The sequence below is a fragment of the Bos grunniens genome, chromosome 8 (genome assembly GCF_055505025.1).
Source record: "Bos grunniens cultivar Pamir isolate PY7600 chromosome 8, Bosgru_T2T1.0, whole genome shotgun sequence".
Classification (NCBI taxonomy): domain Eukaryota; kingdom Metazoa; phylum Chordata; class Mammalia; order Artiodactyla; family Bovidae; genus Bos; species Bos grunniens.
In genome coordinates, this window is record NC_141172.1 from 64,335,949 (window position 1) to 64,344,964 (window position 9,016).

Here is a 9,016-nt window from a genome sequence, read left to right on the forward strand (position 1 = left end):
TGGAACAACTTGGGCTATAGGGTGCCAGCCCTCCATTCAGTGCTTCTGTATGCATGGATCACGTATTAGTACTGTCAGTCAGTTCAGTCGCTCAGTTGTGTCCAAATCTTTGCAACCTCATGGATTGCGGCATGCCAGGCCTCCCTGTCCATCACCAACTCCTGGAGCTAGCTCAAACACATGTCCATCAATTTGGTGATGCCATCCAACCATCTCATCCTCTGTCGTCCCCTTCTCCTCCTGCCTTCAATCTTTCCCAGCATCAGGGTCTTTTCCAATGAGTCAGTTCTTCACATCAGGTGGCCAAAGTATAGGAGTTTCAGCTTCAGCATCAGACCTTCCAATGAATATTCAAGACTGATCTCCTTTAGGATTGACTGGTTGGATCTCCTTGCAGTCCAAGGGACTCTTAAGAGTCTTCTCCAACACCACAGTTCAAAAGCATCAATTCTTCAGGCATCAACTTTCTTTATGGTCCAACTCTGACATCTGTACGTGACTACTGGAAAAACCATAGCTATGACTAGATGGACCTTTGTCAGCAAAGTAATGTCTTGTTTTTTAATGTGCTATTTAGATTGGTCATAGCTTTTCTTCCAAGGAGCAAGCGTCTCTTAATCTCATGACTGCAGTCACCATCTGCAGTGATTTTGGAGCCCAAGAAGATAAAATCTGTCACTTTCCATTGTTTTCCCATCTATTTCCCATGAAGTGATCAGACCGGATGCCATGATCTTAGTTTTTTGAATGTTGAGCTTTAAGCTAGGTTTTTCACTCTCCTCTTTCACTTTCATCAAGAGACTCTTCGGTTCCTCTTCACTTTCTGCCCTAAGGGTGGTGTCATCTGCATATCTGAGGTTATTGATATTTCTCCTGGCAATTTTGATTCCAGCTTGTGCTTCATCCAGTACTATATAGTATTTACTAAAAAAAAGACAGAAAAAACAAAACCACTAGGAGTGGACCGTGTGGTTCAAACCCATGATGTTACAGAATCAACTGTACTTATATGTCCAACTGAGAATACACATACAAGCAACACCACTAAAATCTTTAGGCATTACATTTTGAGACAGATACAAAGAGGACTGCTGATATACTCACAAATCACAAATACACACATCTACATACCACCTATGTGTATATACCCCAAATGCTCAGACACACACAAAACAGAAAAACACCAACAATCTCTGCATCTTACTAATATACATACACAATTCTCACACATCTATGGATACACACGTGCAAATATTCCCAACCCCTCAATGTAGAGATTGCCCCAAACACTATACATTATGCTCCCTCTCCAGAATACAACCTTCCCACTGATCCCAAAAAATGTCAACAAAAGACACTATATACATATATCTACCCTCACACTAATACACAAACAGACCACTGCTTACTACCTACTTTGAAACCCATGTATAAGCATCCTAGGAGTCTCCAAAGAACTGCACTAAGAATATACCTAACAATTCCATACCTTATGAACAAACTGATAATTCATCCACATGATGATGGACATACAAATTACAATACACAATAAGACACAGAGAAATATCTACAGCAAATCATTAATGAAATATCTTCCGTATACTGCTGGGGTCCAGCCCCAGTGGATCCAGGGAAATTCAAAGGAGAGATGGCTTCGGCAATCAGGAAACAACTGCTGGATTAAATATTAACTAGAGGCTTATAGAGTGGTTAAGTGAGGATAGCTCAGTAGGAAAATTCAGTGGAGAAAAGAGGCTGAATAACTTGGTTTACGTGGAAAGCTAATAAAATTCCAATACAAGGAATTTACATCACCTACTTAGGCCACAGGCGTCCTCCTGTTCCCCCGAAGGAGAGGAGACACTAAGGCCTCCCCAGTCAGATCTTAGAAGCCCAGGCATAATTAGTAGGCTTGACGAGCCTCCACGTTCCAGATGGGGATTCAGCTAGAAGGTGAGAAAAAGAATGACATGGGGAGACCAGTCTTTCGAGGAACTGATCCCATTTTTTATTTTTCCAGGGTCTGTTTTTATACACTGAGATGTTATACAAAAGTCACGCGGGGCCAGCAGTCCTGACTTTTATTAAAGTCAGGTGCTTCATACAAATGTATACAGAGGTCTTAGGGGTGTTACATCATCTTCTGGCCAGGGGGCCTGCTGACAATTTATGACCCTCTCCTTGTGACAGAGGTCAGTCAACCAGAACACTTATTTCTCCAGGGGTGATTATTCTTAAAACAGACGCCACCTTCCGAAGGTACCAGATAAAGTTACATTCCTATAAGGTGAGGGTGTAGTGGGTTTTAATTAAGAAAAGAATTTACTTAGCCTAAGGTCCAACGTGATTAATATCAAAGGTTAATACTTATTTCTTCTATATATTCATTAATGTGTATAAGGGTAGGGGATGTGGAGACTTAGCAGCAAACATTGGCTCAACAAATGAAAAGCCCTTCACCAATACAATTTCTAATCAGCCCACTATACTTATACTAATAGTTTTCTAACTTCTCTAAAGAACCTGTTTTTAGAAGGTTTAAAGCATCTCGTGCCTCTCACAGTTGGGAGGCTGTGAACAATCACATGTGGCTGGACAAGCCTGTCAGGCAGGCTAGAGAACCTTCAGAGGAGTTTGTAGGTTGAAACACTCCTGTCACGCCCAGGAATTATTATTAACTGGAGCTCTAAGTTAACTCCTTCTCCGAAAGAGGTGGTGGGGGACAGCCCCCCGTAAGGTCAGAGGTGTAGGTGAGAGCACAAAGTAGTAAAGTAGGCAGGCTCTGGTTATGGGGGTAGATGCTCGAGAATTTCCAGGGGGACTCCTGAGGCTCGATCCTGCCTTTGCGTATGTTGAGCCTTCTCCCTCATGACCTTTGCCACGGGCGGAGCTCCTCACACTGGCTCCTGACAATATACCAAATTATCCTTAGCGAGTACGAGCCAGCTCCTACATCTGCAAAGACCAACAAATAACCATATCACATATTCTTAATACATATAAATGCAACTCTGCATCTCCTCTAGAAATATAGAACTCCACCTCAACATCAGATACACACATACTCACTTCTCAAAATATGTAAGCCTAAGAGGCCCCTAGTAAAAATACAAATGCAAAGCAGCCACAAATATTCCTGCAAATGACCATGCCCCTTGAATACACATACAAACTCATTATACACACAACTATCCACAAGCCCCAATACAATCACAATTACCCACTACACTACAAATATACAAAGATAGAGCGGTATATAACCTTTGTTCAAAATACACATATAATACCACACTGCCAGCATATACATAAGCCCAGATTCCCCAATTCTCTCCCATCATGAAGAATACAGAATCACACAAACAAAACACACCTACATATACAACATCTACCAGTACCATACAATAGCCACAGACTTGCCCCCTACACAGCAAAACATACATAGACAGCTCCTGCAAATACACACACACACAAACCTCAAATCCATCCAACATACACAATACACAAATGATATCCTGAATACACAAATGATCATCCGACATTCCCCAAATACACAAAAGACTGTATACCCAAAATAATATACCCCAGTCCTTTTCCTAATATTGCCCTTTATGCATACAGAAATTCACCATTCAGTTAGTTCAGTTCAGTCGCTCAGTCGTGTCCAACTCTTTACGACCCCATGAATCACAGCACGCCAGGCCTCCCTGTCCATCACCAACTCCCAGAGTTCACTCAGATTCACGTCCGTCATCATTACACCCATACAAATTTCCAAATTCATGGGTGAAAAAAACACATGTGAAAATATTTCCAAAACACCAATTTAATGGCAAGCCACTCCAGTACTCTTGCCTGGAAAATCCCATGGATGGAGGAGCCTGGTGGGCTGCATTCCATGGGGTCGCTACAAGTTGGTCGCTACTGAGCAACTTCACTTTCACTTTCACGCAATGGAGAAGGAAATGGCAACCCACTCCAGTGTTCTTGCCTGGAGAATTCCAGGGATGGCAGAGCCTGGTGGGCTGCTGTCTATGGGGTCGCACAGAGTCAGACACGACTAAAATGACTTAGCAGCAGCAGCAGCAGCAACCATCCACACCTGGAGTATGCCTGTATGAAATCTCAACTTCCTTCAAATACAAGATTCACCTTTACACATCCTCACAAAAACACAGCTTGCCCTTAAACACAAATATCCACAAACAAAACCAACCTACACATTGGGCTACATATCAGATTCCACCAGTCAACTAAATGGGTACAGACCCCATCTAAACTTGCAAACCAGTCATGATTTCACATCAAACTACAAACTGATGTCTATTACAACATTCAGCAAAGTTTCTCCTATTGTGGACAAGAGTGCAGTTTGAATATATGTGTTGATGTTTTCACATTAAAAAGAAGACACTCGTGAAATGATGAGAATGTACAGTTAGATCTTCACTCACTTTCCTCTCATTTTCCTATAACCTGTGCTGGTTCTTGGGAACCTGATGAGGGCTTTCAAGTCAGAAGAACTCCCCTCTAGCTTTTGTACTCCTCAGAACACATGGACAGAATGGCACCTGTTTAATGGTTCTCACAACTATTTATCCTGAAATGTATGCCTGCAGTCAGTGAACTGACTATGCAGCCTGCTCCCCTGTGGGGTCACTAACCCTGGTGTAAACAGAGCAAGGGAACTGAGCTCTATGGAGGCTTGAATCCACATTCTGGGGAGTCTCCCTACATGGACAAGGCCACAAATAACCAACAAAGTGAATAGCAGTGCAGAGTGTGACACCTGAGGGGTTTAGAGTCCCCGTATCCCTTACTTTGATGTTCCTTTAACTGACAACCTAGGCCTCCATGAGAGAGGCCCCATCCCAGCCAGGTTGACTGTTGGGACCCTGCCCTCCAAACTCGAGCATGAGCTCCTGTTTCCTGTGCAAATGGCCTCAGCAGGCACCTGGATGAACCATTTGAAGACATACTCTGAATGCCCGAGAGTGCCCCCGCCCAGTGAGCCTGTGCATGAGTACAGGCAGAGGGCGTGTGGGGAACTGTCCTATTAGGTCTTTGTAGGAGAGGAGAGAAATTGACGGTCGGGTATCCTGAGAAACTTCTCTGGCCATGTCTCCTTGCTGGGAAACTTTGTGGTGTTCTTGATGAGCACATCTCACAATAAGATGAGCACGATGGTGTGCTCATCTTATTGTGAGATGAGCACTTGTGATTTTTAAATTGCACACGTGAAGTCCATGCCCTTAGATGCAAAGTGTTTTGGAGAGCTCCACCCTAAGCTTGGTATCCTCAAATTGGGGCAGGTACTTTCATGACCTTCCAAATGCAGTTCCTTCCTTCTTGTTTATGCTGATCAAAAGCCAGTAGCTCCTTTTTCCTAGCAAGCTGTAAGTTTCTGTTAGAGAATGACTGTAGCTAAGAGTTTCAGACCTGGGAAGGCTCTTAAGATACCTTCTCCTGACTCCATTCCCAGAGTTCTTACAAGTGCATATACTCTACTAGAATGTTTCTTCTAAGTGTATTTGATACTGGGGGTTTTTGTTTTTCCTTTTTCAAGAAATGTTTCCTTTGTAAGGTTTTTGTTGTAACTCCGACGAAAATGACAATCTGGTCCAGTTTCAACACAAGCAAGTAACAAAAGAACAATTTTACTGTCCCCCTTCTTTGGTAATATATTGCAGAGTTTTAGTTGGCAATAAAAAAAATTAGTAGCAGAATCAAATTGTTGACTTGACTTTGTAATAATTTCCAAATCCTCTTTCTGGTCCATTGCAAGATGAGAGCATTTCTCACTCAACAAGATGCCTCTGAAGACCCCTCATATCTAACAGCACTAAGAACTTTCAATTACACAGACCTGAAAACTCCGCAAGACACAAACATGGTATGTCTTTGTTTCTTTAATGTTCCATAGTGGAATGGAAGATGTACTGTCTTCTGATGCTTGTGATCCATGTCCAGAGATGTTTTGTCTCTGTAGTAAATACCTGTGCCCAGCCTCTCTGCAGGAATAGTCAGAGGTAATATCTAAAGGAATTTAGATACTCCCTTCCATGACTGGTCTTCTCAAATTATATTTGGGCTGATTTGAATATATCTGTCTCTGGGGTGTAGCATTTTGTAATAGTACAAAAATGATTATACAATTATGACCGGATAGCTATTCCACAATGCAATTTCTATATCAGTGGCCCTGAGAAGATGTATTCAATATCGTATCCCAGTTATGAGTAAGAATCTTGTAAGTAGCTGATAGAATGACTTAACAAGGGGACAAAGCAACAAGGAAGCTTTCCTTTTTTGGATGCCTAGGTACAATATTTTGCCTCACCATCCCTCTAGCATGAAGTTATAGGTTGAGAATCTTGTAAGTTTTCCTTAATGATAAAAGCTCAAGTACTGAGTGATATTGCCAAGTTATTTTTTCAGTCCCCAAATGGAGTTTCCTGATACAAATTTCACCATGATATTGCTTGAAATACTCTCACCTCATCTTCTCATCTTCTTTTGAATCCGTTGCAAGGGGCAAGGAACTTCTGAAGCACCAACAAGAGTCTTTTTCACAGTGTGGAATTGTCCTTCTAAACCTGTCTTTCTTTCCCCAACACCCCATAATCAGTACTGCTGCTATAGCAGGGAGTGACTCTTGTTTCTCAAGATATTTGTTTGCAGTCCTCTGAGGTTTTCACCCTTCATCTCCCTTGACAAGATGCTTAAGTCCTTCTTCTCACAACACAAAATGCGAATACTCTTTCATATCATTTTGATAGTGATAAACTGACTGATTCACAATAGGAAAATAATCAGGCAAAATTTTTTTAGAAGAGATGTTCCCATGATTTCCATGCAGATGGGACCCTATGCAATGATGAGCCCAGGTTCTAAAGAGCAAGGGAATGTGATGCAAACATAAAATTCACAAGCTTATAAACTGGGCTTGCAGGCTAGGATTTAGATGGAAGTGGATTTATGTGAATGGAGAATGGATATTGGTAGATAAACTCTTGACATTGTCAGAAGGCACACATCCATTTCATGGGTAGTGGATTTTTAAAACCTAGAAAAACCAGAGCTCTAGGATATTTAGTCCCTTTATCACAAGGAAAGAGAAGATTTTCTGCCTTCTTGTTCCTTACTTCTGCCTTAGCCTTACTAAAAATCTAAACATTGAATGCTGTATGATGGCTCTTCCAAATCAATTTCCTCCAAAGAGTCTGAAGGGTTTGTACATGTTTGCAATTGTGTTTTGTGTTGGACACAAAATACACACTTCTGTCTATTGACTGCCAGTTCTCTTTCTCAAAAGATAAGTAACTATCTTTTGATAGTTATGCACGGCTTAGCATGTTGTACTTTCCTTGAAAATGTTGCCAGATAAAATGCATATTTTGAGGTAACTGTAAATCTCATATAATCAGAGAAAAAACTTGCAATAAAACTATTTCCAAATATTTCATAGGACACAGTTATACTAAAAATTAATTCATCATTTCTGTGAAATTAAAAAATCAAGTTCAGTTAAGCATTTGCTTTTTTTATTTGCTAGTTCTGTGCACCCTATCCTTTCAGGTACTTTGAAGTTTATGAGACGGTAGAAGATTTTTGTTCTAGGAATCTAGTTCAGGAACAGTGGAGCCATGATATCAGTACAAAGACAATCATTGGAAATACACTCAGATATATTGAAACATAGATGCTACCTACTCCAGTATTCTTGGGCTTCCCCTGTGACTCAGCTGGTAAAGAATCCATCCACCTGCAATGCTGGTTGGGAAGATCCCCCAGAAAAGGGGAAGTCTACCCACTGCAGTATTCTGGTTTAGAGAATTCCATGGACTATGTCCATGGGGTCGCAAAGAGTCAGAAATGACTGAGCGACTTTTCCTTTCACTTCCACATGAATATTCAACCAGAAGAAAAACTGAAGACAGTTGTAAAAACGAAAATAGATTGCACTCGTTTTTAGTTGCAAATCACATCTATGGAAGGACTATAATAAAACAGATAACCCTGGTTTCCTCTGGGAAGAGGATAGGATTGACAGGAAAAAGAGGTGGGAGGTGGGCTTGTCACTGAAAGGTTGCTGCAGTGAGCCATGTGTTACACTGGATTTTTTTTTTTAATTAATTAATTTATTTTAACTGGAGGCTAATTACTTTACAATATTGTGGTAGTTTCTGCCATACATTTTCATGAATCATTCATGAGTGTACATGTGTTCCCCATCCTGAACCACCCCCCTCCCCACTACCTCCCTCCCCATCCCATTCCTCAGGATTGTTCCAGTGTATCGGCCCTGAGCGCCCCGTCTCATGCATCAAGTCTGGACTGGCGATCTATTTTACATATGGTAATATACATGTTTCAATGCTATTGTCTCAAATCATCCCCTTGCCTTCTCCCACAGAGTCCAAAAGTCTGTTCTTTACATCTGTGTCTCTTCCTGTCTCTCAAATAGGGTAATTGTTACCATCTTTCTAAATTCCATATATATGCGTTATTATCCTTATTGTTTTTTTCTTTCTGACTTACTTCACTCTATATAATAGGCTCCAGTTTCATCCACCTCATTAGAACTGATGCAAATGCATTCTTTTTAATTGCTGAGTAATATTCCATTGTGTATATGTACCACAGCTTTCTTATCCATTCATCGGCCGACGGACATCTAGGTTGCTTCCATGTCCTAGCTATTGTGAACAGTGTTGCGATGAACATCCGGGTACAAGTGTCTCTTTCAATTCTGGTTTCCTCTGTGTGTATGCCCAGCAGTGGGATTTCTGGGTCATATGGCAGTTCTATTTCCAGTTTTTAAAGGACTCTCCACACTGTTCTCCATAGTGGTTGTACTAGTTTGCATTCCCACCAACAGTGTAAGAGGGTTCCCTTTTCTCTGAACCCTTTCCAGCATTTATTGTTTGTAGACTTTTTGATATCAGCAGTTTGTAGACTTTTTGATGCACAGCAATAGGTACCTATTGATGTGCATTTCTCTGATAATGAGGTAAGG

The 9,016-nt window shown here is 41.2% G+C and overlaps 1 long non-coding RNA gene across 1 annotated transcript in view; it reads left to right on the top strand.

The window, feature by feature from the left end:
• Positions 1 to 5,877, top strand: part of LOC147367271 (uncharacterized) — a 43,448-nt gene extending 37,571 nt beyond the window's left edge. Inside the window, exon 2 of the long non-coding RNA XR_015169983.1 lies at positions 5,783 to 5,877. This is a non-coding gene — a long non-coding RNA (uncharacterized LOC147367271). The remainder of the gene's footprint in view (positions 1 to 5,782) is intronic.
• Positions 5,878 to 9,016: the final 3,139 nt, after the last annotated feature.